This window comes from Giraffa tippelskirchi, chromosome 11 (genome assembly GCF_054371585.1).
Source record: "Giraffa tippelskirchi isolate mGirTip1 chromosome 11, T2T-mGirTip1v1.2.pri, whole genome shotgun sequence".
In the NCBI taxonomy this organism is placed as follows: domain Eukaryota; kingdom Metazoa; phylum Chordata; class Mammalia; order Artiodactyla; family Giraffidae; genus Giraffa; species Giraffa tippelskirchi.
Window position 1 is genome coordinate 58,427,815 of NC_137285.1, and position 21,348 is coordinate 58,449,162.

A 21,348-nucleotide genomic window follows, 5' to 3' on the forward strand; every position below is an offset into this window, starting at 1 on the left:
AAGAACATTTTAAAACACTATAATGAAGAACATGAATTATGGGTATTAATTTAGAACATAAGCGTTTATTACATATTAGGTGCGAGACCCCTTCTGGTTATTGGAGACAGAGCTGAGCAGGGCTTATCTAGGTAGGAGATTGACAAGCAAACAATTATTACATGATTTGATAAACACTATTAGAGAATCATGACAAAGTGTTCTGGGAGAACAAGTGATAACGATTACAGCAGCCGTTGATGGATACTTTGTGCCAGGTACTGTGCTAAACATTTAACTTTGTAGTGACTGCACACATACACACATACACACACACACACACACACACACACACAAATAACCCTGAGAGGCAGCTGACAGTGACAGACACATGTTTATATGCTTGTTTTACAAAGGAGAAAACAGGGGTCATCCTATGAACAGGAGTTATACCCCTAATAACTGGCAGAACTGTTTTCTTTCAAGCATATCTTTGACTCTGAGACACTTCTTGTCAGAAGAAATTGGAGGGACTTCAAAGAGGAGTTAGCCACTGATCTGAGTCCTGGATAGGTAGATGGTAGCCAGTCAGGAATGTTCTTAGAAGAGAGAAGAAGTCGTAACAGCATGTGGAGGATCCAGGAGTGGGGGGCTGCTTGCTGAAATGGGGACATTGAGACTGTGGAAGCACTGTGGGAATGGGGTAGAAGATGAGTCTGGAAAGGTAGACTGGGGACCAGATGCTGAGCATATCATAGCCACTACTGTCTCTACTGCTGACCAGCTCCAGCACATCGTTGGGATTGGAGAGAAATAAGGGATTAGGGGAGGGGTTGAGGTGATGGGTAAAGTATACAACTGGTGTGTATTTCAATAAGGAAAACACAAAATTAAGGTTCTGTCATTGCATGTGAATTCCCAGCTCCTGTTTGCCGTGTGTATAAAAGTACCACGGAGCTACGTCAAAGGGGCGGGTGCAACCACCATCCCGATGCTGTGTTTACCCTGTCAACACTTACTGCCTCAGTGCACCGTCCTTCCCTCACTGCAGAGCATCTGTTTCGATTTATTACTGGACTCCACCTCAGCAGTTTCAACTACCAACTTTTTTTTTTTTTTAATGGTGTGCTGTGGTTGAAACTTTGCAAGGAAGAAAAAAAAAATCCCCCTCCCTCAACTGTGTTCTGGAGAGTATATGCTCTATTTAATGACTTCAGACAATCAAGTTAAGAACACAATAATAATAACTGGTGATGTTTACAGGAGTGACAGTGACCTAGGGCTTTTTGCCCTTTGGTTGGCACGTGGTTATCACATAGGTAGAAATGTCTCCCTGGTAATAAACATCACTCAGGGAATGCGCTACGTTTGGGGCTTTTTTTTCAATGCCACAGAGACAGTTTTACCAATCTGCAGGACAAACAATTTTTTGAGGCATTTTTTCTGCATTCACAACAACATTCCTTTGCTTTACTAGTGGATATTGTAGCGAAAGTGTAGACATGAAGTGTTGTTACTTACTGTGGCCCCTTATCCGTATAAAAATTTCCCTCTCAGGTACATGCACAGTGATTAAATAGAAATGCTCTGAGTGATCTGAGCACATTATTTCATTTGAAATCCCAATTAAAGTGTCTTGTAACTATCACAGGTTTAGCTGAACTGTGCTCTTGGCTTGTGCTGTCAGCCGTTCTTTTTATTTCAGTGCCGGATCATCACTAAATTCTTGTATTTATTTCCATTTTGCCAATTAGCTTAAGTTGTTAGTGCAAATTTATATGTCCTGGTTCTTCTAAGTCCTTGCCAATTACTTTGGAACATTGAACACTTAACTGCGCTTGCTCTGGGGTACTAGCAATGAAACAGTAATTAACTGAGATATTTGCCTCTTTTCCTTAAAAGCTGGAGAATAGGATTATACTCCAATAAACAAGCTTAAAGCAACATGATGGTAACTCTTTTGATAACAAGTTTTTAATCATCGTTTACATGCAATTTGTTTTTTTTTTTTTATTAGTTAAACACTACAGAAATGAAAACAAACCAAATTAGCATTTGTCAGATATAATAAAATGCTCACAGATCAAATCTGGCTTGGCTCAGCAATGCTCTACAATTTACATGACGTTTTAAATGAATCATAAAATGTTAATCATGCAGAAATCTTGACCTAATCCAAGTAATCGGATTCAGTTCTGCAATATATAGGAAGCCAGTGGGATTTTCCTTTCTAATTACATTTTTATGTAATTTTTTACATTTTTTATCTTTTAAAAATCCATTTATGGTTAGTGAGACTTTGAAATAATTTTTAAAATACTACTTTAAAATTAAACTCTTTCATCACCTTCAACAGTTTGGTCATTTTCTAGTGGAGAAAAGCAAAATGAGGATTAAATGATTTCAAATGTTGTGTTAATAGTTAAGTTGAATTTCAGACACACTGAGGGACAATCAATAGGTTGGCAACTTTTGCTGAGTCTCTACTAATGCATCTAGATAAGGATGCTGCTAAGGATCTGTAAAGATACTAAGGAAGACGTGTGTGTATTAAAATGTGTATATGTATAAAACATACATATCTGTATGTAGACATATATATGTATACACATATACACACACACACAACCCACTGTAATTTTATAAACTGCTTACTTACTATGGATCTAGGACTTTAGAAGCATAAAATCCAGAGATGATATACGAAAGGATTATTTTGTGTTGCGTGACCTTCAGATACTTGGCTTGGGGTAAAGATTGTGATGCAGATGAGAGATTTGAGTTGGGAAGTTCTGAAAGTGACACAGAGGGAGAGATGCTCTATCTAAACAAAGGTGTAGTGTTAAATGGGAGGACCAATCGCTTACTCCAACACTTCTTAAAAGTCTTCGGCCTACTAAGAAGATCATTTTTTTGAAGTCAATATATAGTCAATTAGGTAAATGAAAAACATTTAGTGAAAATACTATATAACCATTTCCTAGATAATATGTGGGTTTCATAAAGTCAGAGATTCTTATGAAGCACTCTACAACTTTCTCCTAAATTCAATGCCATTGGTTCTGTAGTGGGAGATGCCACTGTCCACAGATGACATTCTTTAGTTGCAGCTTCTTGCTTTCAGATCTAGGTTTCAGGGCAATAGGAATTTGCACAACCAGAGAAGGAAAACTAGCTTGTTTTAGGCTTCCAAATCCCCAAGGAAGTTTATCTCTTCTTGCTGTGAAACCTCTCCACGTGGCTTACAGTTTACATTTTTCTCTTTTAAGATCCAAGTGTTTATTTCCTATGAAGTTTGTTACATCTCTGAAAGTAAGACTTAATACTACTATTCTTATATGGACATGTCATGACAAGACACAAAGATTTCAATTTCATTTATATCAAAACCTTAGAAGGTAATGGTTCATTAGGACATCTGTATCTTTGTTTTTCTTTAGAAGTTTCCAATTTCCCCTTCAACCTCTGAATGAGTATCAAGAACCGTCTTCCCACTCCATCTTAACTTAATGCAGAATCAAGTGGACCATCAGATGTTCATTTCTAATAGACATCTCTTTCTTGACATATCCCAAACTGAACTTCCGATCCCCAAACTTCAGCCCACATGCCCCATGACCCTCCCCTCGTGCAACTTGCTCTTGCCTCCATCTTCCTAATATCATTTGATAACCACACCATCCTTCTAGTCACTTAGTTTAAAAACTTTGGTGCAATTCCCCACCCTGCCTTAATCACCCCATCCTGGTCTACTTTATCCCTCTTACCATGCTCCACTTTTTCTTTTACTCACAGCACGTACCATATTCTAATACACTGTAATGATGTACTCATGTATAATGTGTATCATATAGTATCTGTCTCTCCAGATTAGAATATAAGATTCACAAAGGCATGAGGATGAGAATCTTTGACCCAAGGGCCTAAAATAGTGCCTCTCTAGATAAAACTCAAGAAATATTTGTGACTAAGTGACAAAATAAGGTATGAACAAATTCCGAAAGAGATTGAGTTAGCTCTTTTTCTTGCCTAGATGTAGCTAAACGTACCCAATATCAAGAAATCTCCTGCTGACTCTCTAATTTAAAACAGTCCCAGAATTGCTGGGATTTGACTTTCAAAGTAAGATTGAGCTGGGTTAGGTTGGTCTCTAGAGACACCCTGAAAGTGAAATTAATGTGAAAGACTGGAAGAATGATCTCTAATCTTATTGATATCTAATCTTTGATAGATAATTTGCACAGAACCTTTTTAGAACTGAAGGGTGTAGGCAAAGACATTCACTGTGGTCTTGAGAAAAATCCAGCTTATATTTTGCTGTTCTTGCAATTCAGCATGATCACTTTATTTAAAGAGCCTAGCTTTAATTCTGACAACACTCTCAGTAAATTTGGATGATTAAATTCTTTCTATTTAAACTGCCTCAACCTAGCTAGGCACTTAGATAGTTTTGTACTTATTTCTGTTCTCAATCAAGAAGATACATTTAATTAGTTTTCTTTCAAAAATTTCCAAGAACAGGGAAAAAGCAATAATAAGAATAAAAAGTTCAGAATATATTTCATTTTCTTCTCAGATAATTAAGATAAAAGGCTATTGTTGATCAGATAAATTGTGTAGGTAATTTGTGAGATATAAAAGTTGAATTTTTATAGTTATTACTATTTTGTTTTTTTCCAGAAGGACTGGCTTTTATTTAATGTACTTGATTAAAATATCTGAATCCTACTTAGTTTTGAGTAATATCAATTTGATGGAATTTTGGAGACATCAGGTGATTTACCCAGAGGTTCCTCACCACATAGCTAGTCAATGTCAGAGCCATCCATGGAACCCAGGAGTGAGGACTGCCAGGTCAGAACTTTTTCCCAATGTATGTGCAGATTGCTTTATTTATTTCCTTCTTGATTTAAGCTTCATTTTATTACTGCTGTTACCACTGGAATATAACTTCTGTTGTGTTTAAGACCAAAAGGTAACCAAGAAGCCAGGCTAGTGTGGAATGGCATACTTTCTGCCTTGGGGCATAAACTTGCGCTTTTGGCACCCAAGCAATCCTTTTATATATGTAATCAGTTATATGTGATTTTCTGATTCTTCCAAATTTTTCATAATGAGCACATGCTATTTTACAATGGAAACTTAATTTTAGAAAACATTATTGAAGTAAAAATATTCTTCGTATGTAATAACAAAGTAAATATATCAATACAATAAATATAATAATCTAGACTAGATTCCAATTTATTTTTTATCTTTAGGGAATAAATTATGTCATGTTTAGAAAGTTGTTTATTACTTTTGATGTTTAGAAAAAAAGCGTACTAAAGTCAGCTCTATCAGCACTCATCCTTTCTTTTTCAGATTCCTTGTGTATAAACAGTACTTATCTAAATATATCTGCTTGTTCTTCAAATATTTAAAACAAACCTTTCAAGAATTGGATATATGTAACAGTTTTATTGTAGTCACGTTTCCATTTGTGGTTAAATTTCTCTTTTAATCTATGGTAGTTACACTTGAATTACCCAGTCATGCACTGCTTTTCTTGATATTATCTGTATGTACAAAGGACAGTTAGACGTTTAAACTATATTTAGCTTCTCTAGTGGTTTTCATTTTAATTTTCCAGAAGCTGAATTTTGAGCTGAAATTAGCTGGCTACCTTGGAACCTGACCTTCTAGTTTAGTTTTGTGGAAGAGAGCCTTCTTATTATACAGAGAGAATTCCTACCAGGCAGCAGTTTGTATCTAAGAACTATCATGTTTCAAATACCATTAGGAGAAGCCTTTAGCAGTACTGATTCATTTGGAAAAATCTGGAAGAGAAGACAGAAACCTGTAAATCATTATGAGAAACAGAGTCTACAGATTGGTTGAAGGAGAAAAAAAAAAAAAGACCAAAAGAGGAAGGAACTGATATTCTGGATAAGACAGTGCGGGAGAGAGAAAAATGCACTAAACTGCTAAGGTATGCCGCTCCCTCTTGAAAGGAATATGGTATAGAGTAAAATGGCCTTGGATGGAGAATAAGTGGAATTAAAGCTCATCAGTCCAGCGGCCCTGGATTGATGAGTCCAACAGTCATGGAGAGGAGAGATGACAGTTTATCTGGAATCAAGTTGACCTTGGTTCCAGAACTTGGTGGGTGCCAACTACAAAGACATCCCTTAAAGATGGAATTTCTTGCATCCAGAATTTGTCTTGAGGGGGAGTCAGGATATGATACATACAGAGTATGAGGAAACATGGGAATCTGTTCAGCCTAAACAGAGGAGGAAACATAAATTTAGATCTCATCAGTTAGTCCCTGGAGGGACATAACACCAGAGGTTGTAGGGGATGTAAACCGACTTTGATATATTAAGTAATCCCTGGATTTTTCCTGTCTAGACATTGTCTATGTAGTGAGTATTAAAATGTGTTCATGATGGCATGTTATTTGTACTTTGTCTATGGTCAGTCCCTCCTGCTCTGTTCCTCTCTTCTTCATGAGATTCTGCTTGATTCTTTTGATGGGGAACCACACACAGTCCATTGTTTTATACCTCAACTGTTGTTTTATACCACTAACAATTGCAGGCCCATTGCCACCCATGATCCAGTATCCTCAGTCTCTCTAGCCTGCCCCATTTTGATCTCCTTGGATTTATCATGATCTAACATGCTATATAATATACCTATATATTATGTCTAAGTTATTATCTGTCTCATCTTCTGGAACGTAAACCCCATGAGGATGGATTGTTGTCTCTTCTCTTAGTTGTTTTCCAAAAGCCTAGAAAAGTACCTTGGGGTTAGGAAGTACTGAGTAACTAAGTGTTGTTTAAACTGTTGGGTTCCTTGTTAAATATCTTGGTTGGTGGCATATATCTTATGGTTATGCTATTCTCCTCTTGTAAGTAGAGCTGCAAAGCTTAAATCAGCATAGTCTCTCCTATTTTTCTGTAAGACGGGAGCAATTATAATAGCTGTTGACCTGAAAGGAGAGAAGGGGCATCAACTAAGGTGGGACTGACCCTGGGACCTGGAGAGACAGATGCCCAATGAAGAGAGCTTCTGCTGCAGTCTCTTCTGATTCTCAGCGGCTCAGATTTCCTTCAGTGCCCCGAGTTCCTGCTTAGGAGAGCTTGGTTCTAGATTTGTTCTGTCACTAATTTACCATGTGACATTGAACAAATCACTCTCTTGGTCTCACTATCTAGAATATGGGAAGAATAATAGTCTGCTATTTTTGTTTCACAATTTTTCAAGTTAACCCTGTATACGACATGTTTAAATAGTTTTAAAAGTTTGCTGTTGTTTTAGTCTCTCAGTCACGTCTGACTCTTTTGCGACCCCATGGACTGTAGCCTGCCAGGTTCCTCTGTGCTTGGGATTCTCCATGGAGTGGATTGCCATTCCCTCTCCAGTTTAAGTTTAAGATGCTGTATATCTGTAAAAACATTTATTATTATTATTATTGAAGCTTTTATTTTTCAAAATACTTTCCCTAAGGTATCATATCTCTTTGTACAGAATAAGATTTTAAGGCACAATATACAATTTGTTTAGGTGATATTATTTGTTTAATATCCATATGAAATGTTTCCTGGTTTTGAATATCAATCATTTTTGTAAGGCATGATTTTTTTTTTTTGGTATTTTCTTCATTTCGATAAGAATATAAGTTACTCTGTTGACAATCAGACAACGAAGTTTGGCCCTTTGTAATCACTGATTTTGGCTGAGAAGGTAGTGAATTTGAAGTGGAGGTTGTATCCAAGGCTGGTGAGGAAGGCTGAGGTGGACTGTGAGTGCAGACGAGGATTAAGTGTGTCAGGAGCCAGCTCATCAGGTGCATGGGTCATAAAATGAGGGCAAGAGGGACACAGTGTTCCCGATGACAGTAGTAAATCCGTTTCAAATAAAGTGAACTGTTTGCTTAAACTTTCCTATGTTCTGTCAGATCTCTGGCGCTGAGAACCAACTCAATATAGAAATAAGCTCACCCAGAGGCTGTAGGGCAGAAACTCAAAGGACAGACTGTTGCATCAAAATTGTGTTTAGAAACACAAAGTTCTCATGAAATATGTGGTGTGTTGCTTTTTAGAACTTTCTAGTTAGAACAGATTTACCATTTCTTATATTACTGCTCTTTAAGTATAACATTTGCAACCAAGTACTTACCTGATGAAATATATATATATTCAGCTCTTTGACAAATCTATGCTCTTTAAATTTTTTATTAAAATTATACAAGGAAAATTACTTAGCATCCCAAGGGAGAATTGACTGTACTGATTCTCTTGGATATTTCATTAAAAAAAAAAAATTACGTGGACTCTTTTCAACTCTGGTTTCTCCAGTGAAGATTGTTTTAAGTAAAGCTGTCTGATATAGAAAGACATGGTTGCTAGGGAGCCAGAGTCACGATGGCTGATGTTACTAAGGAGGATACAGAGGTGAGTCCCTGATTATAGAAGAGAAGCATTTTTCATTCTCCTTGAAAGTGAGTCTTCTTTATACACAGATGACAAGCTCACTAACTCGGTAGGAGTAAGACTTCAGAAAGAAATATGAAATTTTAATATGTTTCCTCAGAGTAACGTAAATCTAAAGCTATTTCTTCAGGATGAATACAGTTTATGCCCACCTGTACCTTAATGAATGGTGGAAATGCTTTTGGCAGTTCCACGTGGTGCAAATCTTTTGGCAAGCTCGCTAAGGCCTTGCCACCTGATTGGAATGAGGAATCTCTGTCTAATATTTCTTCCATCTTCATATTTGGCTGAGTATAGGCCAATAAACATTTACTGAAATCTACTATGTGCTAGGCATTTTACGAGGGACTTTTAACCCATTTTCTCATTTAATTCTATAATCCTGATGCAAGTTATTATCATTTCAATAAACACTAGGAAATATTAATATTCTTTGCCAGTTGGAAATGGTAGGATCTGAATCCTATTTGGTGTCACTAAGTTCTCTCTTTTCAAATGTCTCATGTTAAGGAAAAATAGGAAGGATGAGATGGTTGGATGGCATCACTGACTTGACAGACATGAGTTTGAGCAAACTCCAGGAGTTGGTGATGGACAGAGAAGCCTGGTGTACTGCAGCCCATGGGGTTGCAGCGCACTCCAGAAAGAGTCAGACATGACTGAGTGGCTGAACTGAACTGAAGGAAGAATAAATACATAAATATAGTGATGTACTTTTTCTGTTAGTTTTACCAAAGATTTTAAACGTTAATAAGTGGGAAAGTTTAGTGAAAGACTTTCGGGAGATTATCCTATTGAAAACAAAATGTGGTAAACATTGCTTGCTTAGTTTTACTGTTAGATAGTGCCTTGTTGTTCAGGCTCCCTGTAAGATGCTAACAAACACAACAGAACTCAACTTAAACAAACAAAAAAAAAACTTACTGAGTAGATTCTTTGTACAGAATATTGTGTGAGGAAGGGTAAGACTGTCATTATGAAGCTTTCACTATAATACTGTGAGGATATTACCAGATGGTAAAAGGAAAGGACTCTGAGTAGAAATCTTAAATGCTCCTGCAATAATTGAGTTTTGCCAAGAGGCAGTCCTATCAATGATATGTTACTCTTCAACTTTAGATGCCTTCAGTCTTCAACATGCTAGAACTTTTTCATGGAGTCACAAGGCCAAAGTCAAAGAGTGTCTGCAACTTCTTCTGAGAGGACGGAATGTTCACTTATGGAGGCTGAAGGAGGGCAGATGGGATCGACTGCTACCCTTTAAGAAAACGTTGTGAGTGTTTGCGTTCACAGGTGACCAAGGCATGAGCCAAGCTGAAGACTGGAAAGGGCACCCTGCTAGCCTGAGAAGCCACATCTTGTAGCCCAGTAAATCTTTTAGAAAGCAAAAGTGGATTAAAAAAAGAGAAAGCAATGTTCTTGGAGAGCAAGCTGTGTGGCCGGAGTGAGATTTATGGAGGTAATTATTGTGTCTGGGTCTTCAAAAGTGCTGGACAATTTTATGACCACCACCAGGTCCTTGCAGCCTGGCCAGTGGAGGCTGAAGAGAAAGGTTATTTAATGTTTCTGAATATGGGTTTATTGCCCATGGGAATTAAAATTGAGAGTCTTTTCCATGTAGTGCTTTTTCTTATGTTATTTTATTTTTTAAGGAAGTTTAAAAAGAAAGAGAAAGGTCTCTTCCTCTGAAATACCTGTTTGTTGATTACTCTTAGCGGCAGGATATTTGATTAGATAGACGAGAGCACGTACAGCAAATGCCACCCTACTTGAGTAGAGGTTGCTAAGAAACATAGTGTTTGGGGACTACTACCTTAATGGTTATCTACGAATTTAACACCACCAATCTCTTATCTCACAAAGGGTGTGGGCAAACTAAATGACTCCAATTTTAGAGATTGTGGCACTGTGCATTAGCTTTTGCAGCAGACCTGAGCCTTGGACAGGGACTGAGATAAGAGATATACATGAATGATTTTTATCTATAAGCTGGCTTTCCAGGAGAAATCTTATGAACAGTTGTAATAAGATGACATATCAATGTAAGTTGTTAAGGGAAACAGCAATGTTAAAATCATCTGTAGGACTGCATTGTTCATAAACGAGCCAGTTGGTTTTGAAGCATTTGATTGATCCAGTGAGTCAAAATAGCCAAAATATTTGTATAAATTACCTGTATTGATATAACTAGGGATTATATGTACATGCAATTCACAAAGCATTCAGATATTAGTAGAAAGTCCTGGATGTGGTCTAATGTTGGTCTCTCTATAATTCAGAAAAAGATACATTCAATTTACTCCTAATGTATCTGCTGAGTCCTTATTTTATGTCAGGCATTGCAGTTGTGACTATGGACTAGATATGGGAAAAACTGTACTCTTACAAAGAAGAATATTTGCTAAATCCAACAATGCTATTGAGACAGACTGTGCCACACAAAATAGGACTATTTGACCTTGGTTGTCATGTCAGTCAGAACTGACTATTCTAGAGGATATTGGTCCATCATAGCAAAGACCCAAAAGACCTGCATATTTTAGGTTATAATCATAAGAAATTTAAAAAATCTGTTTCATAAACATTTAAAATCTTCTTTGTTCTTTAGACATACACAAATGATTGCTGCTACATTTCTTCTCTTTCCCCTATTTTAACAGGCAGTGGCTACAATTGATTCAGCACTACTTTACCAGACTAAGCAAAGGTCTAGTTGCCTTACATGATATTATTAACAAATTAAATCTGTCTGAGAGATAAACAACTTAAATTTTAATGCTTCACATTTAAATGTGCATCTGTGCTAATATTTAAATAACACAATACCCTATCTTTCATACTCAGATTCCATGCCTTGGTCTTCTTTGATTTTAGGCTTTTGTTGGAAGCTCTAAATTTATTTAATCATTCTCTTTTCCAGAAAGGTAAGAGTATTGCTCTAAATTTTATTCAACTGAAAAAATTGTGCAAATCTTACTTCAGATTCATCTACTGAGTTATTTATTTTACCAGGTTAGATCAAGACTTAGTCACAAAGGCAAATAATATAAAGCAATATTACCTATAATATTCTTTTAGTATATTTGATAGAAGTATAGAGTGACCACATCATTAAATGTATGCCTATAAAGAAATTTGTTTCATGTCATTTCTCACTGATTTGAATTACTTCTTTCCCCAAATAACTGAAGATGAAGTGATCCTTCTAGGATTTCTATATAAATATAGGTAGTTCTTTTTCACTTTTCATATATCAGATGAACCAGTAGAGTCTAAATACATTTTCCTGTCCAATTTTTCCCTCCTTTATATTGGAATATATTGTTGCCAAACTGCCTCCCTCCATTTTTGTGAAGGTCTATATGTATATGCTCTCTCTGTCTCCACACTCAGACATAGACACACAGGTATACTCACTTTGCCTCATGAGAAGAGACAGTGTGAGAAAAAAAATTCAAGACCCTAACACTATTCTTTCCATTAAATGGGTAAGTTTCTAAACCTCAAAGAGCTTTAGTTTCTTTATTTACAAAATGGAGTCAATCAAACCTACCTTTTGGGGTTTTATGACGATTAAATGAATATGCAAAACAAATAGATTCTGAAAAATTATGGGCAATAAAAATATATCTCTTTTCTTTTTATTGCTAATTGTTGAATGCATTAGCAAGGCAAAATAAGCTATTCTTTGCTTTTTTCCACTAAGATCTAGGAGACAAGGTAAGACTGTATTTTACTTTTCAAAATGTATAAAGTTGCTGATCAGAAGTAGGATTTAGTACTAGGTGAAATAATTTAGTACTAGGAGATAAACAATAATGATATTGTTTCATGTATTTTCTTAGAAGAAATATATTCATTTGAAATTTTATTAACCATAGAAACTATTCTACAGTTTGACAAATTATTTCAATAAATGAGGTTGTTTAAATTTTGTGTGCTTTTTTTTGGAAAAGCTTGTACACACTCCAACCCTTTTTTTCACCATGCCAATTCAATTCACAATTATGCCAAAAGGACATCCTGATAAGTTCAACAACACAATGCTCAGATGTAGCAGTTCACACCTAATCTTTCAAAGATTCTTTAAGTTTTAGGCATTTGTGGTAGATAGTATACAGCGATGGCCACTACCAATTTCTTCCTTCTCTGAACATGTCTGTTGCCCCTCATGTCAAGAGTTGGAGTCTAATTTCCATAACCTTGTGTCTGGGCTGGCCTTAGTGACCAGTGTAACCAACAAAATGGGTCAGGAGTGATGCTCTATAGCCTCTGAGCCCATGCTACCAGAAGTTTCATATCTTCTTTGTTGATCTTTCGGGATATTTCCTCTCAGAATCAATCAGCCTTGCTGTTAGAAGTCCAAGACACATAGAGAAGACTTGCAGGAGCTCCCGCTTAGTCCCAGTTGCTAGCCATTATTAGTGACCAGCAATGAGAACAGGCCATCTTGGATGTCTAGCCCAGCAAGGATTCACAAGACTCTAGTCCCAGCAGCCACTGGACTACAACACACAAGACAACGCAAGTTAGAGCCAGTCAATCTATAGAACCATAAGACAAAATGGTAAATTGTTGTTTTAAGCCACCAAGTGCTGGGTCGTTTGCTATGCAACAAAAATATAGATAACCAGAGCAGCATTATAACCAGAAAATGTGATTCTCAAACAAACATGTTCATATAAAGATGCGGCATCTGTTATGTTAAACCTCAAAATATTAAGCAATTTGTGCCCTTAATTAGGCTTCAAATTCTGTTTCTGATTTCAGTATCAACAGACTTTAAGAAATATTGTGAGTGTATGGTGTTAGATTTGAGGGGGAGAAGTGAAATATAGCATTTTGGAGCTCTGAGCTTCATATGTATCCATCCATTCATTTAAATATTGATTATGCAAAGCAATATGCCAGGTGCTGTGGGGGATAAAGGCATGAGTCAGAAAGCTGTACCCATATTAGCATTTTGGAAGACCCTCCCTTTTCCCTCTGAAGACAATTAACACAGTGTTCAAGCTGCCTGCTGGGTTTGCATTTGATGTTCTCTTGAGTTTTCTGTCTTCCATTTTTGGGGGGCCATTTCCTACCCAGATTGTTTGTTTTTTGAGTGTTTGGTAATTGTAGAAAGAAAACAAAGACTCTTAATTTGAAGGAAAACCAGTTACATATATAAGGACATGGTAATATTAAAAAAAAAAAACAAACTAGTAATACTAATAAGCAAGCTAGAATTTTGGATTTTTATTTTTCGCTCCCATTTCTATTGATCCCAGAATGTTACTGTTCTCTCAGCGAGATTTAAGTTCATGATCTGGTATAAATGACAGGATGGATAACAGAATTCCTATGTAGCCCAGATGCTTTAAATGTGATAAACCAACTATTAATAGCTTTCAAGTGCTGTGGCTTTGCTAAGAACAGGAGATTTGAAGAGAGAAAAATTGAACTCTGACAGTTGTTATTTTTTTACTTTAGGTAATTTTGAAAATACTCTAAGCCTGTTGCATTTTCTATAAGGTGAGTATAAAAGTGGTCTTGATATCCAAAGTATTGCGAGATTAGCTGTAGTTATGTATATAAAGTACTTGAAAGACTCTAGTGTATAGTAAGAGAATCAACGTTATTCTGAGATCATGGTCATGGGAATTACATTTTCTATGGTGTAAAAAATGGTGATCCTGAGAGTTCAATGTGATTTTATTTAGGTTCCTCAGTCAGGGGTGCAATTAAAAATTATCTGGATCTACTTATTGTTTGGGCTTCCCTGGTGGCTCAGCGGTAAAGAACATGGCTGCCAATGCAGGAGACATAAGAGATGTTGGTTCAATCCCTGGGTCAGGGAAGATCCCCTGGAGAATGACACAGCAAACCCACCCCAGTCTTGCCTGGGAAGTCCCATGGACAAGGGAGCCTGGCAGGGGGCTGCAGTTCATAAGGTTGCAGGGGAGTCAGGCAAGACTTAGTGATGAAACATTTACTTTTCCCAAGTGGTTTTAAATTTTTAAAGGATCATTTAGAAAGCAGTGCAAACTTTCTTTCAATGAAATCCCACATAGATGGACCATTTGTTTGGTTGAAACAGGGATGGGGACTAGTCTCCCTTTCTGATGGTTGAAACAGGGATGGGGACTAGTCTCCCTTTCTGCTGTGGTTCTCATGACAAAAACCTAATGGTTTAGCAAAGTTCACTTTAAAAACTACTGCACTAGCTATTTTTCCTATGCTTGCAGCTCTATTTCTTCCTAGTCCTGCTTTGCCATATGTTGTAAGCACTTGAAACTATATATTATCCTAAACGTCCTATGTCATTTCTTGCTTTCCTATAGGGGGTTACAGTTTCTTACTCTTGTGTGCCTAGTTCTAATCTGTACTTTGGCTATTCAAGTTCAGCCTTCTTGCACCAGATCGGAGGTGAAAGTATATAAAGAAAATATTATTAAGGTTAAAAAAACAAAAACCTTAAGATGCATTAATTTGCTATTGCAAATGTTTTACCCCAATTGCAAAATGAAATCAAGTATGTTTCACCATAATTGCTCAAGCCAGCTGAGCAACATTTTCATCCCATAGTTTTAAGTTTTATAATTTGGGATTTCTCCAAATACACTCTAGGGAAGTTGGTAAAGGCAGCTGGTGAACACAGATGTTATTTCATTAACATATTTAGCCAAATCTTGATAAATCATAATATACATTTCCTTAAACCAGGAAGTTCCTTTCCTTGAGTACCTTTTCTGACTTCCAGAGATTTTCAGGGATGGTGACCTGTATTCATGAGATTTACCTGGTTTTAGTTCTTTTTACAGTGACCACTTAAGTCCAGTCCAAATTTCACAGATCTTTGATTTGCTCCTGGGTTCTCATGCCCCTCAAGGCTTTGCCTCTGTTGTCATGGTGAGGCTGGGTGGCCCCTTATATTTAGCATAGTGGGGAGGTCTTAGAGCCTGCTCTTGAACCGGTCAAGTATGAATAAGAACATCTCTTATGTATGCCAATATACGGAGGAGCTTAATGTTTGCTTGAACAGATAAGAACTCAAGTAGCAGGTGACAGCTTTTTTTAATTAAGCAAAAATCAAATTATAAAAATAAAATGTTTATTTTAAAATTTGAAACAACAGAGACACATGTAGATAAAAGGGGGGATCTCCCATTTTTTGTTCATTTTGTTCAGCATTCTCTAAGTTTCTACTTTTATGTTTCTATATTTATTTTTTTTATCAGCATTCTTAGAAAGGAGAGAAAATGAGGCAGAGGCAATATAGAAACTTTGTTTTGATTAATGTTTTATGATATACCTTTACCCAGGCTTTCATTTTCAAACTTCCTCTTTCTTCTAATTAATAAACAATTGGAATTTTAAAAAGGTAGTCTAAAATTTTTTTGTCCTTTAACTACAACATGTAATGTATTGAGGTTTAGTATTTCAAATTGTTTCAAATATTTCAAATTGTCCTGTGTTTTCTGTCCTTTCTTGTGTTTTTAGAACTGATTATTTTTTTTTTTATTATTCCCTTCTCCTACTTTGGAAGTTGTATACTCTGTTTCCTTGCTTTTAGTGGAATAGATGTTCTTATTCACACTTTACAGGTTCAAGAGCAGGCTCTAAGACCTCCCCACTCTGCTAAATATAAGGGACAGCCAGCCTCACAGTGACAGCAGAGGCAAAGTCTTGAGGGGCATGAGAACCCAGGAGCAAATCAAAGGTCTAGAAATTACAATGTGACTAATTAACACATCAAAGTCTAATGGAAAAACTTTACCTCTCTCCTAGACAATATAAACTTTAAAACACCTCTAATTCCACTTACTCTCCTCCTGATTTGTATGATTTTGCTAGGAATTATAATTATATATTTTTTATACTTCATGCTATATTACTACCACTATTGATTTTACATTGTCAAAACTCAGGTTTACTCAAAAACTTACTCATTTCTTTGCTATTTCTTTCTTGTATCTCAGACTTTCCATTGGGATCACTTGCCTTACACCTGAGGAATATCCTCTAGAATTTTACTACATAAGGTCTGCTAATGACTTTCTGAATTTTTGTTTATAAGGAAATTCCATTATTTTTCCCTTGTTAAAAGTGATATTTTCTCTGCATATAGAATTCTAGATAGACAGTCGCTTGTTTACAGCGCATTGAATGTATCATTCCACCGGCTTTGTTTTCACTGAAGCTGTTGAGAAACAAAATGTCAGTCTGTTGCTTTGTTGAAAGAATCCTCTCCCCTCCTCCTCCACCAAGCCCTGGTTTCTTTTAACACCATCTGTCTTGGGTGTTGTGCTGGTTTACTATTGACACAGAGTGAGATTTCTTTGATGGGGACCTATGAGGTTTCTTAAATCTGTGGATTGATGTCTCACCATTTCTGGAATATTTTCAGGCGTTGTCTTCCTAAATATTGTATCTGCCTCACTCTGTCTCTCCTTCCATCTGAAGCTTTGACAGAAAATTTGATAACATGCTAACTCTATGTGCAACCACTCTTGACTTTCATTTTTTCACTACTTTCTTCATATTACATTGTAGATAGTTTTCTCTGTTTTACAGTTCTTAATTTTTCTTTCAGCTGTGTTTAATTTGCTCACAAACATATCAATTGAGTTCTTAAATTTAAGTACATGTATTTGTCATTTCTAAAGTATCTCTGTTTTTAGGTTTGCGGGTCATTTTTAATAGTGTTCACAGGTTAATTCTTCTCTTTAATAGGCATTTTATAATTTAGTGCTAACTATTCAAATATTTGAAATCTCATTTTGTTTTAGCGTTTTAGTTGTTTTCATAATGCCTTGATTTGATGTGTACAGATAAGTTTTAATCCTGAGTTGCTTGTTTTCTCTGGGAAATTATTTATAGGAATTTTTGAGTCCCTGGATGACGATGAGTTCCTCTAAGTATCTGGGGAGTAGTTTTGCTTGTTTCTGTCCTATACCTGAGAGAATTATGTCTAGGACAACTTTAAAATGAATTTATAGTCTGAAGTCTCTGAACACACAAGTGATATGTATTTGAGCTACAAATCTATATAAAAGCTCATTTAAAATTATGACATCTCAGGGAAAATGTATCCTTTTTGTTTCCTCAATATCAAAGCAAATTTTCCTGTAGCTCCCTGAAGGTGGGGAGGAAGGAATGAGCTTATTTTTTATTAATTTTCACTGAGCATTTGGCCAACTGGAATCCCAGATTATTGGTTGGCAAGACTCTCTTATAGACTCTCTAATTTGGGTTAACCTTTGTTTCCAATCCCTACGATGCTATGAGGCTGTAAAATTGCAATTTAAGTTTCTAGGTTTAGAAAATGCCCAATGGTAAAAGCAACTTAGTTGTCTGCTTATCTGAGGATTCTCTTTTCCACCTAGCTTTTGATTAGCAATAATTTATTATTTTTGTTATATCATAGATACTTTTAATATGACATTTTCATATTTAATCCAGTATTTTTAGTTGTTTTCAGGAAGATATTAATAACCAATCCTTTCAAATTCCCTAGGTACCATAACATATGAAGCAGAAATCTCCATTTTTGTCTATATCAAATATGGTTATCATTCAGTCATATGGAGACTTTGAGACTCCATATGTGGAATCATATGGAGACTCTTTGTTACTAATAATGATTGGGTTGTATAACATTTTATTTGTAGGTGCCATCATTCCAACTGCATTATAAACTCCTTAAGACAACTTTGTTGTAATCTGCATGGTTCCCAAATAATGGGGTTACATTACTGGCCCCCAGAATATATTGACTGGCTGAAAGACTAGGGTACACTTTCTTCATTCAAGGAATATTCTGTTTTTTATCCATCAGTAAGGCACCACTGATCCACTGGCAGTAAGTCATGCTCTTTAAGTTCTTTTCTCCATCAATACTGATTAATTTGTACTGATCTATCTCTCCTCTCTGGGCAAGAACATTTGTCCCCAGGGCCTTGAATTCATGAAGACAGAGGAAGCTAGGAAATACACAGGCAGACTTCTTCCAAGTGTGTGTGAAATAGCAATGACAGAGATGGTTAATTTTCTTTCAATATCTACTTCTACATTTCTCTCATTATAATAAGATTGTTTTAGCTAGATACATGACTTTCTAGGGCTTCCCTGGTGGCTCAAATGGTAAAGAATCTGCCAGTAATATGGGAGACTGGGGTTTGATCCCTGGGTGGGGAAGATTCCCTGGACAAGGGAATGGCTATCCACTCCAGTATTCTTGCCTGGAGAATTCCATGGGCAGAGGAGCCTGGTGGGGTCGCAGAGAGTCAGACATGACTGAACGACTAACACTTTCACTTATATTTTCCTAGAATAATAGAATATACTGGCCAGCTTCCTTTGTAGGAAGCATGAAATATCACTATGTTCTGGTCGAAGGGACATAAGAGGAAATACCTGTGATGGCTTCCAGGACCCTTCCATATGAGACAATTGGCATCAACCCAATGAGCCTTCTTATCTCTTTTCCCTAACTTGATGCCTATAATTTATATGATGTCTGTAATTCCATTTCAGTCCATGAGTGAAGACCATGCCCAAAGGATGACAGAGTGGAAAGTTAGAAGGAATCTGGGTCCCTCTGGGCTTTGTGGAATAAGGCTGCCTTACCATCTCTCTGAATTGTTTACCTCTTTTTTCCTGAGAGACAAATAAACTTCTAGTTTATTTAAACCATTATTAGTTTAGGTTTCTGTTACTCATATCTGAACACTATCTGAACTAATCTAGTGAGTAAACATTTAATAACATAAATGATGTAGTCAGGGGTTTGTTTATAAATATCTCAGATGCATGATATAACATCTAGTCACACTAATTAATGACTTTTGTCTATCCTTAGAGGTGGGGTTGGATGGTAAATAGCATAATCTAAATATATGATATCTGTTTTATGTGTTTAAATTAAAAGCATAGTGAACTTTATAGCTTTCAGAATGTTTTGAGTTCCGTTATTCTATAATGTCTATACCAGGGCTTAGAATTGGTAGGTTTTTCAACTCATGAGAAGGTAGACAGGATGGCAAAATTCCTCTTGATTCCAGAAAAAGATAATCCCCAAATGATTCACTTACGGATACAGAAGCAAAAGACGTAAGTCAAATAAGAGCAAACTGAAGCAGTCACCATACACCATAACCAAGGTGGTTTATTTCCAAGTTTGCCACTATTGTTCAACATTAGGAAAGTTACCAGTGTGATTCATCCTATCAGTAAATTAAAAGTGTGTGTATGAAGGAAATCACTCAGAAGATACTGAAAAATTGTTCCTACTGGAAAATCTCTTAGCAATATAAAAACAAAACCTTTTAACCACACATAGTGTGTTTCTAGAAGACATTAAGCATAGGCTTTACTTAATGGTAAAATGCATCAGAGCCAAGCATGAGGTAAAATGTTCACTAAAACTGGTGGTATTCCACATTAGATGAGAAATCCTGTTCAATTCAATTAAAATGTTTATATTATGTAGAAATCATACACACTTATCTTTTATCATACTATTTATAGTATACAATGGATATGATATTATTTCATAGTACTTATATAATACATGATTATATAAATAATACATAAATATTTCTCTATATAATATCATATATATAATAAATATAAATATAATACTCTTGATTCAAAAGAAATTAATAGACCAAGAGGACTCTAACAGAATCTCCAAATAATTCATAATAAACATAAGAATTTAATATATATAATAAAGGTGAGTTTGAGGAATGCCTTCCTAAATAAGACAGAAAATCTAGAATCTAAAAAGGAAAAAAACAGAGGTTTGATTTTTATAAGCCCAAAGAAACCGCCAAAATAAACCTGAGTATGTTAAAAGGTAAACAAATTTAAAAGGCAAAAAGTAGACTAGAATAAAAAATGTATGTAAGAGCATATAATAAAAAATACTGCTTTAGCAAAAACCTGTATATATATGTATAAAAAAAGAATTTAAAAAGCCAATAAAAATTTAAATTGCCCAATAAAGAGATGGGCAAAGCATATGAAATACAAATAAGTGAATGAACTTTTGAAATAACACTAAGTCTGCTATAAAATTCAAGGAAATGAAATTAGAACAATTGTGATATACATATATCACCCCAAAATGAGAGAAGAGTGAAAAAGGCTTGGTGAATTAGTCAGGAAATGGTGACTCTGAAAACTCTCTTTGTGGGGAAATAAATTGGTTAAGCCTCTTTGAAGGTCTTTTGAACATTTATATCAAAATTAAAAATTAAATTTAACACGAGCCAAATTTTAACCTTTACACATATAGGGACAGACTTATCTACTTAGATAATCACCTAAGCAAAGTTTGCAATTAAGAATAATTGAGATTTTCCTAAATGTAAATTAATAGTGGAATGGTTAATACCCCAGAAAGTCAAAGTTTTCACCTGAGAAACAATGCAAACTTAAATTGGGAATTACTAAAATTCAGTGTGACACGGTTGAGACCTTTCTAATTCACGGTGAAAGAGAAGTGAAGAACTTTAAAAAAGGAAAAATGTTTTCAGTTATTTGATCTTAGAGGAAGGCAAAACATTTCTTCTTTTATGAAGAAATAAATTTATTGATGTCCTTTGGGAAGGACATACGATCTATGAGAGGCAGTGAGAGAAGGGCCTCAGGGAAAGTGAACGGGGATATTTTCTTTGTAACCTACATATTTCTGTATTATTTGAATTTGTTAAAAAAAATATAGCCTAAGGGATTTTAAAACAATTACAAAGACCCAAGATTCTTCTTTCTAGTTTGGGGTTACTCCCGTATGAAATGCTCTGTTAGCAAGTCCTATAACATTCTACGTAGCCTTTTTAAGGAAACCCCGATTGATCATTAGGAATTAAGTATACATACAAAATAGTTCTGCAGGAAT

At 35.8% G+C, this 21,348-nt stretch overlaps 1 long non-coding RNA gene across 1 annotated transcript in view; it reads left to right on the forward strand.

Moving 5' to 3' along the window:
- LOC145527046 (uncharacterized) overlaps nt 1-13,661 on the forward strand; it is a 74,424-nt gene extending 60,763 nt beyond the window's left edge. Inside the window, exon 5 of the long non-coding RNA XR_014069429.1 lies at nt 9,582-13,661. This is a non-coding gene — a long non-coding RNA (uncharacterized LOC145527046). The remainder of the gene's footprint in view (nt 1-9,581) is intronic.
- The last annotated feature ends 7,687 nt before the right edge of the window (nt 13,662-21,348 follow it).